The sequence below is a fragment of the Drosophila pseudoobscura genome, unplaced genomic scaffold, assembly GCF_009870125.1.
Source record: "Drosophila pseudoobscura strain MV-25-SWS-2005 unplaced genomic scaffold, UCI_Dpse_MV25 Unplacedtig00000097, whole genome shotgun sequence".
Lineage (NCBI taxonomy): Eukaryota > Metazoa > Arthropoda > Insecta > Diptera > Drosophilidae > Drosophila > Drosophila pseudoobscura.
In genome coordinates this window covers 20953-39387 of record NW_022881716.1, presented here as the reverse complement: position 1 = coordinate 39387, position 18435 = coordinate 20953, and the positions used below count along the sequence as shown (strand labels likewise).

Genomic DNA, 18435 nt, shown 5'->3' with positions numbered 1-18435 from the left:
ATGGCGAATGTGAATGCTATATAAAAATGGCCACAATCGTTTAACAAATTCTCATAAACTGTTGATAAAAAATATTTATTTATTTTTTTTTTTTATTCAAAAGTATTATTGAGTTGTCAAATATTTACATATGTGAGCGTATGCGCACGAAACGAAAACATTATTCTGGTTGATCCTGCCAGTAGTTATATGCTTGTCTCAAAGATTAAGCCATGCATGTCTAAGTACACACGAATTAAAAGTGAAACCGCAAAAGGCTCATTATATCAGTTATGGTTCCTTAGATCGTTAACAGTTACTTGGATAACTGTGGTAATTCTAGAGCTAATACATGCAATTAAAACACGGACCTTATGGGACGTGTGCTTTTATTAGGCTAAAACCAAGCGATCGCAAGATCGTTACATTGGTTGAACTCTAGATAACATGCAGATCGTATGGTCTTGTACCGACGACAGATCTTTCAAATGTCTGCCCTATCAACTTTTGATGGTAGTATCTAGGACTACCATGGTTGCAACGGGTAACGGGGAATCAGGGTTCGATTCCGGAGAGGGAGCCTGAGAAACGGCTACCACATCTAAGGAAGGCAGCAGGCGCGTAAATTACCCACTCCCAGCTCGGGGAGGTAGTGACGAAAAATAACAATACAGGACTCATATCCGAGGCCCTGTAATTGGAATGAGTACACTTTAAATCCTTTAACAAGGACCAATTGGAGGGCAAGTCTGGTGCCAGCAGCCGCGGTAATTCCAGCTCCAATAGCGTATATTAAAGTTGTTGCGGTTAAAACGTTCGTAGTTGAACTTGTGCTTCATACGGGTAGTACAACTTACAATTGTGGTTAGTACTATACCTTTATGTATGTAAGCGTATTACCGGTGGAGTTCTTATATATAATTAAGTACTTGTATTTTTTTATATATTCCTCCTATTTAAAAACCTGCATTAGTGCTCTTCATCGAGTGTTATTGTGGGCCGGTACAATTACTTTGAACAAATTAGAGTGCTTAAAGCAGGCTTCAAATGCCTGAATATTCTGTGCATGGGATAATGAAATAAGACCTCTGTTCTGCTTTCATTGGTTTTCAGATCAAGAGGTAATGATTAATAGAAGCAGTTTGGGGGCATTAGTATTACGACGCGAGAGGTGAAATTCTTGGACCGTCGTAAGACTAACTTAAGCGAAAGCATTTGCCAAAGATGTTTTCATTAATCAAGAACGAAAGTTAGAGGTTCGAAGGCGATCAGATACCGCCCTAGTTCTAACCATAAACGATGCCAGCTAGCAATTGGGTGTAGCTACTTTTATGGCTCTCTCAGTCGCTTCCCGGGAAACCAAAGCTTTTGGGCTCCGGGGGAAGTATGGTTGCAAAGCTGAAACTTAAAGGAATTGACGGAAGGGCACCACCAGGAGTGGAGCCTGCGGCTTAATTTGACTCAACACGGGAAAACTTACCAGGTCCGAACATAAGTGTGTAAGACAGATTGATAGCTCTTTCTCGAATCTATGGGTGGTGGTGCATGGCCGTTCTTAGTTCGTGGAGTGATTTGTCTGGTTAATTCCGATAACGAACGAGACTCAAATATATTAAATAGATATCTTCAGGATTATGGTGTTGAAGCTTATATAGCCTTCATTCATGGTGGCAGTAAAATGTTTATTGTGTTTGAATGTGTTTATATAAGTGGAGCCGTACCTGTTGGTTTGTCCCATTATAAGGACACTAGCTTCTTAAATGGACAAATTGCGTCTAGCAATAATGAGATTGAGCAATAACAGGTCTGTGATGCCCTTAGATGTCCTGGGCTGCACGCGCGCTACAATGAAAGTATCAACGTGTATTTCCTAGACCGAGAGGTCCGGGTAAACCGCTGAACCACTTTCATGCTTGGGATTGTGAACTGAAACTGTTCACATGAACTTGGAATTCCCAGTAAGTGTGAGTCATTAACTCGCATTGATTACGTCCCTGCCCTTTGTACACACCGCCCGTCGCTACTACCGATTGAATTATTTAGTGAGGTCTCCGGACGTGATCACTGTGACGCCTTGCGTGTTACGGTTGTTTCGCAAAAGTTGACCGAACTTGATTATTTAGAGGAAGTAAAAGTCGTAACAAGGTTTCCGTAGGTGAACCTGCGGAAGGATCATTATTGTATGTTTCTACCGTTAACAAAAATATATATATATTGCCAATTTACCAAACAAAATATGTTTTTATAAAATCATAATTGTAAAAAAAAATATATTCAGTTGTATATATTATATGTTTATATTAATTAATTATATTGCCAATATACTCATTTAGTAGTAGCTATACATATAACATTGTGTTCTATGTGTGTAGCAATTAATATATAAATACATATTGATGATATTATTACAATAATATTGATTTATAAAATCTGTGTGCATATGTACCATAGTATGCACGCGTTGCGAATATGTATTGTCCATCATAGCTATGGGCATACATTGGTTAATGCAACAGCCTAAAAAGTACAATGTTGTACCTGATTTCAGGTTAATACTTTTATATAAATTGATAATTATCAAACAAGCCAAAATACATATTATATTATTTAACAATATGGTAATATATCGTTTATATAAAACTAAGACATTTCGCAACATTCTTTTAGGATAAAATTAAAATTTATTGAAGGAATTGATATATGCCAGTAAAATGGTGTATTTTTAATTTCTTTCAATAAAGACATATCTGACAAATAAATGAATAAACAAATTTTAATCACTCTAAGCGGTGGATCACTCGGCTCATGGGTCGATGAAGAACGCAGCAAACTGTGCGTCATCGTGTGAACTGCAGGACACATGAACATCGACATTTTGAACGCATATCGCAGTCCATGCTGTTTGGTACTTTAATTAATTTTATAGTGCTGCTTGGACTACATATGGTTGAGGGTTGTAAGACTATGCTAAATAAGTTGTTTAAAAATTTTACGAAATTTTTAAGCATATTGTATATTATTGGATATGTATATATATATATATTCATAATATTGATATTAAATGGAAACGCATTATCTCTCATTGTTGTATATATTTGTGTGAGAAGAACGAAGAAAAATATATATTTTTTTGTCCTTTTTGAATCAAATAATACTGAGGAATGTCTAGCATAAAAAAATAATTAAAGTTTTTTCATCTAGAATTGCCTCTTATTAATGTTTCGAAAGGAAATTTTGTTGTAAATATAAATATTTAATATTCTTCGTGATATTCGTTATAAAATACGAATATTATAATGATTTCATTATGAGAACGCTCTATATATATAATAATATAGTGTAATTATCATTATAAATTTTAATATACGTATATACAACCTCAACTCATATGGGACTACCCCCTGAATTTAAGCATATTAATTAGGGGAGGAAAAGAAACTAACCAGGATTTTCTTAGTAGCGGCGAGCGAAAAGAAATCAGTTCAGCACTAAGTCACTTTGTCTATATGGCAAACGTGAGATGCAGTGTATGGAGCGTCAATATTCTAGTATGAGAAATTAACGATTTAAGTCCTTCTTAAATGAGGCCATTTACCCATAGAGGGTGCCAGGCCCGTATAACGTTAATGATTACTAGATGATGTTTCCAAAGAGTCGTGTTGCTTGATAGTGCAGCACTAAGTGGGTGGTAAACTCCATCTAAAACTAAATATAACCATGAGACCGATAGTAAACAAGTACCGTGAGGGAAAGTTGAAAAGAACTCTGAATAGAGAGTTAAACAGTACGTGAAACTGCTTAGAGGTTAAGCCCGATGAACCTGAATATCCGTTATGGAAAATTCATCATTAAAGTTTTAATATTTTAACAATATTATAATAATAGTGTGCATTTTTTCCATATAAGGACATTGTAATCTATTAGCATATAACAAATTTATCATAAAATATGACTTATAGTTTATTCAAATTATTATGCTTGCATTTTAACATAGAATAAATGTCATTAATTTGATAAAGTGTTGATAAATTAAAATTAATACAGTGCGTTAATTTTTCGAAATTATATAATGGCATAATTATCATTGATTTTTGTGTTTATTATATGCATTTGTATGATTAACAATGCGAAAGATTCAGGATACCTTCGGGACCCGTCTTGAAACACGGACCAAGGAGTCTAACATATGTGCAAGTTATTGGGAGATAAACCTAATAGCGTAATTAACTTGACTAATAATGGGATTAGTTTTTTAACTATTTATAGATAATTAACACAATCCCGGGGCGTTCTATATAGTTATGTATGATAATATTTATATTATTTATGCCTCTAACTGGAACGTACCTTGAGCATATATGCTGTGACCCGAAAGATGGTGAACTATACTTGATCAGGTTGAAGTCAGGGGAAACCCTGATGGAAGACCGAAACAGTTCTGACGTGCAAATCGATTGTCAGAATTGAGTATAGGGGCGAAAGACCAATCGAACCATCTAGTAGCTGGTTCCTTCCGAAGTTTCCCTCAGGATAGCTGGTGCATTTTAATGTTATATAAAATAATCTTATCTGGTAAAGCGAATGATTAGAGGCCTTAGGGTCGAAACGATCTTAACCTATTCTCAAACTTTAAATGGGTAAGAACCTTAACTTTCTTGATATGAAGTTTAAGGTTATGATATAATGTGCCCAGTGGGCCACTTTTGGTAAGCAGAACTGGCGCTGTGGGATGAACCAAACGTAATGTTACGGTGCCCAAATTAACAACTCATGCAGAAACCATGAAAGGCGTTGGTTGCTTAAAACAGCAGGACGGTGATCATGGAAGTCGAAATCCGCTAAGGAGTGTGTAACAACTCACCTGCCGAAGCAACTAGCCCTTAAAATGGATGGCGCTTAAGTTGTATACCTATACATTACCGCTAAAGTAGATGATTTATATTACTTGTGATATAAATTTTGAAACTTTAGTGAGTAGGAAGGTACAATGGTATGCGTAGAAGTGTTTGGCGTAAGCCTTCATGGAGCTGCCATTGGCACAGATCTTGGTGGTAGTAGCAAATAATCGAATGAGACCTTGGAGGACTGAAGTGGAGAAGGGTTTCGTGTGAACAGTGGTTGATCACGAGTTAGTCGGTCCTAAGTTCAAGGCGAAAGCCGAAAATTTTCAAGTAAAAAATCAGTGAGTAATATTGTCAAATCTTTTATGATTTTTAAATACTTGAATAATTTTGAACGAAAGGGAATACGGTTCCAATTCCGTAACCTGTTGAGTATCCGTTTGTTATTAAATATGGGCCTCGTGCTCATCCTGGCAACAGGAACGACCATAAAGAAGCCGTCGAGAGATATCGGAAGAGTTTTCTTTTCTGTTTTATAGCCGTACTACCATGGAAGTCTTTCGCAGAGAGATATGGTAGATGGGCTAGAAGAGCATGACATATACTGTTGTGTCGATATTTTCTCCTCGGACCTTGAAAATTTATGGTGGGGACACGCAAACTTCTCAACAGGCCGTACCAATATCCGCAGCTGGTCTCCAAGGTGAAGAGTCTCTAGTCGATAGAATAATGTAGGTAAGGGAAGTCGGCAAATTAGATCCGTAACTTCGGGATAAGGATTGGCTCTGAAGATTGAGATAGTCGGGCTTGATTGGGAAACAATAACATGGTTTATGTGCTCGTTCTGGGTAAATAGAGTTTCTATCATTTATGGTAGTTACTTGTTCCCCGGATAGTTTAGTTACGTAGCCAATTGTGGAACTTTCTTGCTAAAATTTTTAAGAATACTAATTGGGTTAAACCAGTTAGTTCTTATTAATTATAACGATTATCAATTAACAATCAATTCAGAACTGGCACGGACTTGGGGAATCCGACTGTCTAATTAAAACAAAGCATTGTGATGGCCCTAGCGGGTGTTGACACAATGTGATTTCTGCCCAGTGCTCTGAATGTCAAAGTGAAGAAATTCAAGTAAGCGCGGGTCAACGGCGGGAGTAACTATGACTCTCTTAAGGTAGCCAAATGCCTCGTCATCTAATTAGTGACGCGCATGAATGGATTAACGAGATTCCTACTGTCCCTATCTACTATCTAGCGAAACCACAGCCAAGGGAACGGGCTTGGAATAATTAGCGGGGAAAGAAGACCCTTTTGAGCTTGACTCTAATCTGGCAGTGTAAGGAGACATAAGAGGTGTAGCATAAGTGGGAGATATTAGATTTCGGTTTGGTATCGACAATGAAATACCACTACTCTTATTGTTTCCTTACTTACTTGATTAAATGGAACGTGTATCATTTCCTAGCCATTATACGGATATATTTATTATATCTTATGGTATTGGGTTTTGATGCAAGCTTCTTGATCAAAGTATCACGAGTTTGTTATATAATCGCAAACAAATTCTTTAATGAGAAAATGCATTTATGTATTTTCAATTTGAAAATTTGGTATAACTCCAATTACTCAGGTATGATCCAATTCAAGGACATTGCCAGGTAGGGAGTTTGACTGGGGCGGTACATCTCTCAAATAATAACGGAGGTGTCCCAAGGCCAGCTCAGTGCGGACAGAAACCACACATAGAGCAAAAGGGCAAATGCTGACTTGATCTCGGTGTTCAGTACACACAGGGACAGCAAAAGCTCGGCCTATCGATCCTTTTGGTTTAAAGAGTTTTTAACAAGAGGTGTCAGAAAAGTTACCATAGGGATAACTGGCTTGTGGCGGCCAAGCGTTCATAGCGACGTCGCTTTTTGATCCTTCGATGTCGGCTCTTCCTATCATTGTGAAGCAAAATTCACCAAGCGTTGGATTGTTCACCCATGCAAGGGAACGTGAGCTGGGTTTAGACCGTCGTGAGACAGGTTAGTTTTACCCTACTAATGACAAAACGTTGTTGCGACAGCATTCCTGCGTAGTACGAGAGGAACCGCAGGTACGGACCAATGGCACAATACTTGTTCGAGCGAACAGTGGTATGACGCTACGTCCGTTGGATTATGCCTGAACGCCTCTAAGGTCGTATCCGTGCTGGACTGCAATGATAAATAAGGGGCAATTTGCATTGTATGGCTTCTAAACCATTAAAAGTTTATAATTTATTTTATAAACGACAATGGATGTGATGCCAATGTAATTTGTAACATAGTAAATTGGGAGGATCATCGATCACCTGATGCCGCGCTAGTTGCATATAAAAACATTATTTAATACAATGACAAAGCCTAGAATCAATTGTAAACGACTTTTGTAACAGGCAAGGTGTTGTAAGTGGTTGAGCAGCTGCCATACTGCGATCCACTGAAGCTTATCCTTTGCTTGATGATTCGATATATATAAATTTATTCTTTATATATGAAAATTATTTTTATATATTTATATGAATATATACCTATAAATGGTAATATATATTTATATATAGATATATATTAAAAAGAATATATTTTATATAAATATGGATAAATTATTTATCCTATATAAATTACGTTGGCTTGAATATGAATATAATGTTATATTATAAGTTTGTTATACTTAATTACATATGAAATGATACTTATAAAAATTTTATTATGTGAACACACGAAACATAGTGTATATGCATATGTGCAAATGTGAATGTATATATGAAATAATATGAATGCAAAAAGCATGGAGTGATCGTATATGGAACTTGGAAGTATTTCTAATATTGGAATTTAATGATATGTGATATGAATGCAAGAATTAAATAGTTTGGTATATAAAATGTGATAATATTATTGGGTATGTGAAATGTTTCCCATATCCTAAAAATTATAACATGAGCATGATTTGATTATGAATACAGAAAATATAAAGATATATTTTATATACATATGTACAAATATATGTATATTTGGAGTGGTCGTTTGTGGAACTTGGCAGTATTTCTAATATTGGAATTCAATGATATGTGATATAAATGCAAGAATTAAATAGTTTTGTATATAAAATGACAATATTATGGATATGGGGAAACATTCACCATATCCTTAAAATTATAACATGAGCATGATTTGATTTTGAATAGAGAAAATATAATGATATATTTTATATACATATTTACAAAAATATATGTATATTTTTGACATTGTGTTATAATGAATAAAAATAACAAATAACGCCGAGGTGTGCTATAAAATATCAATATTAGGTTTTATATGGATATGGATATGGATATGGATATGGATATGGGAATGTTTCTCATATATAATATAACATTATAACATAATCATAATGCGATTATAAATATAGAAAATATAAAAATGTATTTAATATAAATAGATATATTACGTGTATATGTGAAATTAAAGCAAAGATACCAGCTGATATGATATTTTTCATGTAAATGAATGATGAATGTAATAAAAATAATTAATTTAATTTCATATGATATGGGGAACATACTAAGTCGGCAATGTCTGTTTATTTTATATGCGTATATATATTTTTCTTAATATATATGAATAATTTTGAAGTGATAGTATAGTATTTTGTATTAAAATACGAAAAGAAACTATTTTTAAAAGGTACTCTCAAGTAAAAATACCCGATTTGCGGAAAGCGTGGCAGAAAACCTATATAGGGAGTGGTAGTCTCGTGCATGGTATATTTCATATGAAAATTTTATAATGAAAAATTATTAATTTATTTCATATGATATGGGGAATATACTTAGCCGGCAATGTCTGTGTATTTTATATGAATATATATATATTTCTTAATATATATGAATAATTTTGAAGTGATAGTATTGTATTTTTTATTAAAATACGAAAAGAAACTATTGTTAAGAGGCACTCTCAAGTAAAAATACCCGATTTGCGGAAAGCGTGGCAGAAAACCTATATAGGGAGTGGTAGTCTCGTGCATGGTATATTTCATATGAAAATTTTATAATGAAAAATTATTAATTTATTTCATATGATATGGGGAATATACTTAGCCGGCAATGTCTGTGTATTTTATATGAATATATATATATTTCTTAATATATATGAATAATTTTGAAGTGATAGTATTGTATTTTTTATTAAAATACGAAAAGAAACTATTGTTAAGAGGCACTCTCAAGTAAAAATACCCGATTTGCGGAAAGCGTGGCAGAAAACCTATATAGGGAGTGGTAGTCTCGTGCATGGTATATTTCATATGAAAATTTTATAATGAAAAATTATTAATTTATTTCATATGATATGGGGAATATACTTAGCCGACAATGTCTGTGTATTTTATATGAATATATATATATTTCTTAATATATATGAATAATTTTGAAGTGATAGTATTGTATTTTTTATTAAAATACGAAAAGAAACTATTGTTAAGAGGCACTCTAAAGCAAAAATACCCGATTTGCGGAAAGCGTGGCAGAAAACCTATACATGATGGACAGTTGATGTCCATCGGTATTGTATACAATATTTGGTACAGTATTGTATATAATATTATTATATGTTGTCATTATACTCAAAGTAGTGTTTAATAGGAGATATTTGTTTTCAAATTGATCTTAATAAAGATAATATAGTGAAACTAACCAAGATATATACTATTTAGTATATATCATTTCTGTTTCGAATTATTATCGTGAATTTTTGGAAATGGTCTTATATGATTAAATATTGTATGAGTGCCATTTCAACAATGTACCAGCATATAATCAAAGCGATTTATATGCAAATTCAAATATTGCCAAAATATATAAATTCCATTCCACATGAACTCATGTGTTTGGTTTTATTTAATGTATATCACAAAAAACGCATACGAAATTGGATAAATTTTAAATTTGTTGTCAAAATACATAGTTTAAACACAATTAATATTGGTTTAAGCCTATATACGTGTGATAATATATTAAGTGCAAATAAAAAGATATTTTTGAACGAAAAAAAAATGTATATAATAAAATATATATATTTATATAGAGAAAAATGGCGAATGTGAATGCTATATAAAAATGGCCACAATCGTTTAACAAATTCTCATAAACTGTTGATAAAAAATATTTATTTATTTTTTTTTTTTATTCAAAAGTATTATTGAGTTGTCAAATATTTACATATGTGAGCGTATGCGCACGAAACGAAAACATTATTCTGGTTGATCCTGCCAGTAGTTATATGCTTGTCTCAAAGATTAAGCCATGCATGTCTAAGTACACACGAATTAAAAGTGAAACCGCAAAAGGCTCATTATATCAGTTATGGTTCCTTAGATCGTTAACAGTTACTTGGATAACTGTGGTAATTCTAGAGCTAATACATGCAATTAAAACACGGACCTTATGGGACGTGTGCTTTTATTAGGCTAAAACCAAGCGATCGCAAGATCGTTACATTGGTTGAACTCTAGATAACATGCAGATCGTATGGTCTTGTACCGACGACAGATCTTTCAAATGTCTGCCCTATCAACTTTTGATGGTAGTATCTAGGACTACCATGGTTGCAACGGGTAACGGGGAATCAGGGTTCGATTCCGGAGAGGGAGCCTGAGAAACGGCTACCACATCTAAGGAAGGCAGCAGGCGCGTAAATTACCCACTCCCAGCTCGGGGAGGTAGTGACGAAAAATAACAATACAGGACTCATATCCGAGGCCCTGTAATTGGAATGAGTACACTTTAAATCCTTTAACAAGGACCAATTGGAGGGCAAGTCTGGTGCCAGCAGCCGCGGTAATTCCAGCTCCAATAGCGTATATTAAAGTTGTTGCGGTTAAAACGTTCGTAGTTGAACTTGTGCTTCATACGGGTAGTACAACTTACAATTGTGGTTAGTACTATACCTTTATGTATGTAAGCGTATTACCGGTGGAGTTCTTATATATAATTAAGTACTTGTATTTTTTTATATATTCCTCCTATTTAAAAACCTGCATTAGTGCTCTTCATCGAGTGTTATTGTGGGCCGGTACAATTACTTTGAACAAATTAGAGTGCTTAAAGCAGGCTTCAAATGCCTGAATATTCTGTGCATGGGATAATGAAATAAGACCTCTGTTCTGCTTTCATTGGTTTTCAGATCAAGAGGTAATGATTAATAGAAGCAGTTTGGGGGCATTAGTATTACGACGCGAGAGGTGAAATTCTTGGACCGTCGTAAGACTAACTTAAGCGAAAGCATTTGCCAAAGATGTTTTCATTAATCAAGAACGAAAGTTAGAGGTTCGAAGGCGATCAGATACCGCCCTAGTTCTAACCATAAACGATGCCAGCTAGCAATTGGGTGTAGCTACTTTTATGGCTCTCTCAGTCGCTTCCCGGGAAACCAAAGCTTTTGGGCTCCGGGGGAAGTATGGTTGCAAAGCTGAAACTTAAAGGAATTGACGGAAGGGCACCACCAGGAGTGGAGCCTGCGGCTTAATTTGACTCAACACGGGAAAACTTACCAGGTCCGAACATAAGTGTGTAAGACAGATTGATAGCTCTTTCTCGAATCTATGGGTGGTGGTGCATGGCCGTTCTTAGTTCGTGGAGTGATTTGTCTGGTTAATTCCGATAACGAACGAGACTCAAATATATTAAATAGATATCTTCAGGATTATGGTGTTGAAGCTTATATAGCCTTCATTCATGGTGGCAGTAAAATGTTTATTGTGTTTGAATGTGTTTATATAAGTGGAGCCGTACCTGTTGGTTTGTCCCATTATAAGGACACTAGCTTCTTAAATGGACAAATTGCGTCTAGCAATAATGAGATTGAGCAATAACAGGTCTGTGATGCCCTTAGATGTCCTGGGCTGCACGCGCGCTACAATGAAAGTATCAACGTGTATTTCCTAGACCGAGAGGTCCGGGTAAACCGCTGAACCACTTTCATGCTTGGGATTGTGAACTGAAACTGTTCACATGAACTTGGAATTCCCAGTAAGTGTGAGTCATTAACTCGCATTGATTACGTCCCTGCCCTTTGTACACACCGCCCGTCGCTACTACCGATTGAATTATTTAGTGAGGTCTCCGGACGTGATCACTGTGACGCCTTGCGTGTTACGGTTGTTTCGCAAAAGTTGACCGAACTTGATTATTTAGAGGAAGTAAAAGTCGTAACAAGGTTTCCGTAGGTGAACCTGCGGAAGGATCATTATTGTATGTTTCTACCGTTAACAAAAATATATATATATTGCCAATTTACCAAACAAAATATGTTTTTATAAAATCATAATTGTAAAAAAAATATATTCAGTTGTATATATTATATGTTTATATTAATTAATTATATTGCCAATATACTCATTTAGTAGTAGCTATACATATAACATTGTGTTCTATGTGTGTAGCAATTAATATATAAATACATATTGATGATATTATTACAATAATATTGATTTATAAAATCTGTGTGCATATGTACCATAGTATGCACGCGTTGCGAATATGTATTGTCCATCATAGCTATGGGCATACATTGGTTAATGCAACAGCCTAAAAAGTACAATGTTGTACCTGATTTCAGGTTAATACTTTTATATAAATTGATAATTATCAAACAAGCCAAAATACATATTATATTATTTAACAATATGGTAATATATCGTTTATATAAAACTAAGACATTTCGCAACATTCTTTTAGGATAAAATTAAAATTTATTGAAGGAATTGATATATGCCAGTAAAATGGTGTATTTTTAATTTCTTTCAATAAAGACATATCTGACAAATAAATGAATAAACAAATTTTAATCACTCTAAGCGGTGGATCACTCGGCTCATGGGTCGATGAAGAACGCAGCAAACTGTGCGTCATCGTGTGAACTGCAGGACACATGAACATCGACATTTTGAACGCATATCGCAGTCCATGCTGTTTGGTACTTTAATTAATTTTATAGTGCTGCTTGGACTACATATGGTTGAGGGTTGTAAGACTATGCTAAATAAGTTGTTTAAAAATTTTACGAAATTTTTAAGCATATTGTATATTATTGGATATGTATATATATATATATTCATAATATTGATATTAAATGGAAACGCATTATCTCTCATTGTTGTATATATTTGTGTGAGAAGAACGAAGAAAAATATATATTTTTTTGTCCTTTTTGAATCAAATAATACTGAGGAATGTCTAGCATAAAAAAATAATTAAAGTTTTTTCATCTAGAATTGCCTCTTATTAATGTTTCGAAAGGAAATTTTGTTGTAAATATAAATATTTAATATTCTTCGTGATATTCGTTATAAAATACGAATATTATAATGATTTCATTATGAGAACGCTCTATATATATAATAATATAGTGTAATTATCATTATAAATTTTAATATACGTATATACAACCTCAACTCATATGGGACTACCCCCTGAATTTAAGCATATTAATTAGGGGAGGAAAAGAAACTAACCAGGATTTTCTTAGTAGCGGCGAGCGAAAAGAAATCAGTTCAGCACTAAGTCACTTTGTCTATATGGCAAACGTGAGATGCAGTGTATGGAGCGTCAATATTCTAGTATGAGAAATTAACGATTTAAGTCCTTCTTAAATGAGGCCATTTACCCATAGAGGGTGCCAGGCCCGTATAACGTTAATGATTACTAGATGATGTTTCCAAAGAGTCGTGTTGCTTGATAGTGCAGCACTAAGTGGGTGGTAAACTCCATCTAAAACTAAATATAACCATGAGACCGATAGTAAACAAGTACCGTGAGGGAAAGTTGAAAAGAACTCTGAATAGAGAGTTAAACAGTACGTGAAACTGCTTAGAGGTTAAGCCCGATGAACCTGAATATCCGTTATGGAAAATTCATCATTAAAGTTGTAATATTTTAACAATATTATAATAATAGTGTGCATTTTTTCCATATAAGGACATTGTAATCTATTAGCATATAACAAATTTATCATAAAATATGACTTATAGTTTATTCAAATTATTATGCTTGCATTTTAACATAGAATAAATGTCATTAATTTGATAAAGTGTTGATAAATTAAAATTAATACAGTGCGTTAATTTTTCGAAATTATATAATGGCATAATTATCATTGATTTTTGTGTTTATTATATGCATTTGTATGATTAACAATGCGAAAGATTCAGGATACCTTCGGGACCCGTCTTGAAACACGGACCAAGGAGTCTAACATATGTGCAAGTTATTGGGAGATAAACCTAATAGCGTAATTAACTTGACTAATAATGGGATTAGTTTTTTAACTATTTATAGATAATTAACACAATCCCGGGGCGTTCTATATAGTTATGTATGATAATATTTATATTATTTATGCCTCTAACTGGAACGTACCTTGAGCATATATGCTGTGACCCGAAAGATGGTGAACTATACTTGATCAGGTTGAAGTCAGGGGAAACCCTGATGGAAGACCGAAACAGTTCTGACGTGCAAATCGATTGTCAGAATTGAGTATAGGGGCGAAAGACCAATCGAACCATCTAGTAGCTGGTTCCTTCCGAAGTTTCCCTCAGGATAGCTGGTGCATTTTAATGTTATATAAAATAATCTTATCTGGTAAAGCGAATGATTAGAGGCCTTAGGGTCGAAACGATCTTAACCTATTCTCAAACTTTAAATGGGTAAGAACCTTAACTTTCTTGATATGAAGTTTAAGGTTATGATATAATGTGCCCAGTGGGCCACTTTTGGTAAGCAGAACTGGCGCTGTGGGATGAACCAAACGTAATGTTACGGTGCCCAAATTAACAACTCATGCAGAAACCATGAAAGGCGTTGGTTGCTTAAAACAGCAGGACGGTGATCATGGAAGTCGAAATCCGCTAAGGAGTGTGTAACAACTCACCTGCCGAAGCAACTAGCCCTTAAAATGGATGGCGCTTAAGTTGTATACCTATACATTACCGCTAAAGTAGATGATTTATATTACTTGTGATATAAATTTTGAAACTTTAGTGAGTAGGAAGGTACAATGGTATGCGTAGAAGTGTTTGGCGTAAGCCTTCATGGAGCTGCCATTGGCACAGATCTTGGTGGTAGTAGCAAATAATCGAATGAGACCTTGGAGGACTGAAGTGGAGAAGGGTTTCGTGTGAACAGTGGTTGATCACGAGTTAGTCGGTCCTAAGTTCAAGGCGAAAGCCGAAAATTTTCAAGTAAAAAATCAGTGAGTAATATTGTCAAATCTTTTATGATTTTTAAATACTTGAATAATTTTGAACGAAAGGGAATACGGTTCCAATTCCGTAACCTGTTGAGTATCCGTTTGTTATTAAATATGGGCCTCGTGCTCATCCTGGCAACAGGAACGACCATAAAGAAGCCGTCGAGAGATATCGGAAGAGTTTTCTTTTCTGTTTTATAGCCGTACTACCATGGAAGTCTTTCGCAGAGAGATATGGTAGATGGGCTAGAAGAGCATGACATATACTGTTGTGTCGATATTTTCTCCTCGGACCTTGAAAATTTATGGTGGGGACACGCAAACTTCTCAACAGGCCGTACCAATATCCGCAGCTGGTCTCCAAGGTGAAGAGTCTCTAGTCGATAGAATAATGTAGGTAAGGGAAGTCGGCAAATTAGATCCGTAACTTCGGGATAAGGATTGGCTCTGAAGATTGAGATAGTCGGGCTTGATTGGGAAACAATAACATGGTTTATGTGCTCGTTCTGGGTAAATAGAGTTTCTATCATTTATGGTAGTTACTTGTTCCCCGGATAGTTTAGTTACGTAGCCAATTGTGGAACTTTCTTGCTAAAATTTTTAAGAATACTAATTGGGTTAAACCAGTTAGTTCTTATTAATTATAACGATTATCAATTAACAATCAATTCAGAACTGGCACGGACTTGGGGAATCCGACTGTCTAATTAAAACAAAGCATTGTGATGGCCCTAGCGGGTGTTGACACAATGTGATTTCTGCCCAGTGCTCTGAATGTCAAAGTGAAGAAATTCAAGTAAGCGCGGGTCAACGGCGGGAGTAACTATGACTCTCTTAAGGTAGCCAAATGCCTCGTCATCTAATTAGTGACGCGCATGAATGGATTAACGAGATTCCTACTGTCCCTATCTACTATCTAGCGAAACCACAGCCAAGGGAACGGGCTTGGAATAATTAGCGGGGAAAGAAGACCCTTTTGAGCTTGACTCTAATCTGGCAGTGTAAGGAGACATAAGAGGTGTAGCATAAGTGGGAGATATTAGATTTCGGTTTGGTATCGACAATGAAATACCACTACTCTTATTGTTTCCTTACTTACTTGATTAAATGGAACGTGTATCATTTCCTAGCCATTATACGGATATATTTATTATATCTTATGGTATTGGGTTTTGATGCAAGCTTCTTGATCAAAGTATCACGAGTTTGTTATATAATCGCAAACAAATTCTTTAATGAGAAAATGCATTTATGTATTTTCAATTTGAAAATTTGGTATAACTCCAATTACTCAGGTATGATCCAATTCAAGGACATTGCCAGGTAGGGAGTTTGACTGGGGCGGTACATCTCTCAAATAATAACGGAGGTGTCCCAAGGCCAGCTCAGTGCGGACAGAAACCACACATAGAGCAAAAGGGCAAATGCTGACTTGATCTCGGTGTTCAGTACACACAGGGACAGCAAAAGCTCGGCCTATCGATCCTTTTGGTTTAAAGAGTTTTTAACAAGAGGTGTCAGAAAAGTTACCATAGGGATAACTGGCTTGTGGCGGCCAAGCGTTCATAGCGACGTCGCTTTTTGATCCTTCGATGTCGGCTCTTCCTATCATTGTGAAGCAAAATTCACCAAGCGTTGGATTGTTCACCCATGCAAGGGAACGTGAGCTGGGTTTAGACCGTCGTGAGACAGGTTAGTTTTACCCTACTAATGACAAAACGTTGTTGCGACAGCATTCCTGCGTAGTACGAGAGGAACCGCAGGTACGGACCAATGGCACAATACTTGTTCGAGCGAACAGTGGTATGACGCTACGTCCGTTGGATTATGCCTGAACGCCTCTAAGGTCGTATCCGTGCTGGACTGCAATGATAAATAAGGGGCAATTTGCATTGTATGGCTTCTAAACCATTAAAAGTTTATAATTTATTTTATAAACGACAATGGATGTGATGCCAATGTAATTTGTAACATAGTAAATTGGGAGGATCATCGATCACCTGATGCCGCGCTAGTTGCATATAAAAACATTATTTAATACAATGACAAAGCCTAGAATCAATTGTAAACGACTTTTGTAACAGGCAAGGTGTTGTAAGTGGTTGAGCAGCTGCCATACTGCGATCCACTGAAGCTTATCCTTTGCTTGATGATTCGATATATATAAATTTATTCTTTATATATGAAAATTATTTTTATATATTTATATGAATATATACCTATAAATGGTAATATATATTTATATATAGATATATATTAAAAAGAATATATTTTATATAAATATGGATAAATTATTTATCCTATATAAATTACGTTGGCTTGAATATGAATATAATGTTATATTATAAGTTTGTTATACTTAATTACATATGAAATGATACTTATAAAAATTTTATTATGTGAACACACGAAACATAGTGTATATGCATATGTGCAAATGTGAATGTATATATGAAATAATATGAATGCAAAAAGCATGGAGTGATCGTATATGGAACTTGGAAGTATTTCTAATATTGGAATTTAATGATATGTGATATGAATGCAAGAATTAAATAGTTTGGTATATAAAATGTGATAATATTATTGGGTATGTGAAATGTTTCCCATATCCTAAAAATTATAACATGAGCATGATTTGATTATGAATACAGAAAATATAAAGATATATTTTATATACATATGTACAAATATATGTATATTTGGAGTGGTCGTTTGTGGAACTTGGAAGTATTTCTAATATTGGAATTTAATGATATGTGATATGAATGCAAGAATTAAATAGTTTGGTATATAAAATGTGATAATATTATTGGGTATGTGAAATGTTTCCCATATCCTAAAAATTATAACATGAGCATGATTTGATTATGAATACAGAAAATATAAAGATATATTTTATATACATATGTACAAATATATGTATATTTGGAGTGGTCGTTTGTGGAACTTGGCAGTATTTCTAATATTGGAATTCAATGATATGTGATATAAATGCAAGAATTAAATAGTTTTGTATATAAAATGACAATATTATGGATATGGGGAAACATTCACCATATCCTTAAAATTATAACATGAGCATGATTTGATTTTGAATAGAGAAAATATAATGATATATTTTATATACATATTTACAAAAATATATGTATATTTTTGACATTGTGTTATAATGAATAAAAATAACAAATAACGCCGAGGTGTGCTATAAAATATCAATATTAGGTTTTATATGGATATGGATATGGATATGGATATGGATATGGGAATGTTTCTCATATATAATATAACATTATAACATAATCATAATGCGATTATAAATATAGAAAATATAAAAA

General features: G+C 34.4%; 6 non-coding genes across 6 annotated transcripts; all 6 read left to right on the top strand.

Moving 5' to 3' along the window:
• The first annotated feature begins 162 nt into the window (after positions 1–162).
• LOC117185500 (small subunit ribosomal RNA) lies at positions 163–2157 on the top strand. Its single transcript, XR_004471011.1, has one exon. It is a non-coding gene; the product is annotated as a small subunit ribosomal RNA (ribosomal RNA).
• A 600-nt stretch (positions 2158–2757) lies between these two features.
• On the top strand, positions 2758–2936 carry LOC117185509 (5.8S ribosomal RNA). Its single transcript, XR_004471019.1, has one exon. It is a non-coding gene; the product is annotated as a 5.8S ribosomal RNA (ribosomal RNA).
• A 417-nt stretch (positions 2937–3353) lies between these two features.
• On the top strand, positions 3354–7316 carry LOC117185502 (large subunit ribosomal RNA). The gene has a single exon (XR_004471013.1). It is a non-coding gene; the product is annotated as a large subunit ribosomal RNA (ribosomal RNA).
• Positions 7317–10102: 2786 nt separating this feature from the next.
• LOC117185499 (small subunit ribosomal RNA) lies at positions 10103–12097 on the top strand. The gene has a single exon (XR_004471010.1). It is a non-coding gene; the product is annotated as a small subunit ribosomal RNA (ribosomal RNA).
• Positions 12098–12696: 599 nt separating this feature from the next.
• On the top strand, positions 12697–12875 carry LOC117185508 (5.8S ribosomal RNA). The gene has a single exon (XR_004471018.1). It is a non-coding gene; the product is annotated as a 5.8S ribosomal RNA (ribosomal RNA).
• A 417-nt stretch (positions 12876–13292) lies between these two features.
• Positions 13293–17255, top strand: LOC117185504 (large subunit ribosomal RNA). Its single transcript, XR_004471015.1, has one exon. It is a non-coding gene; the product is annotated as a large subunit ribosomal RNA (ribosomal RNA).
• Positions 17256–18435: the final 1180 nt, after the last annotated feature.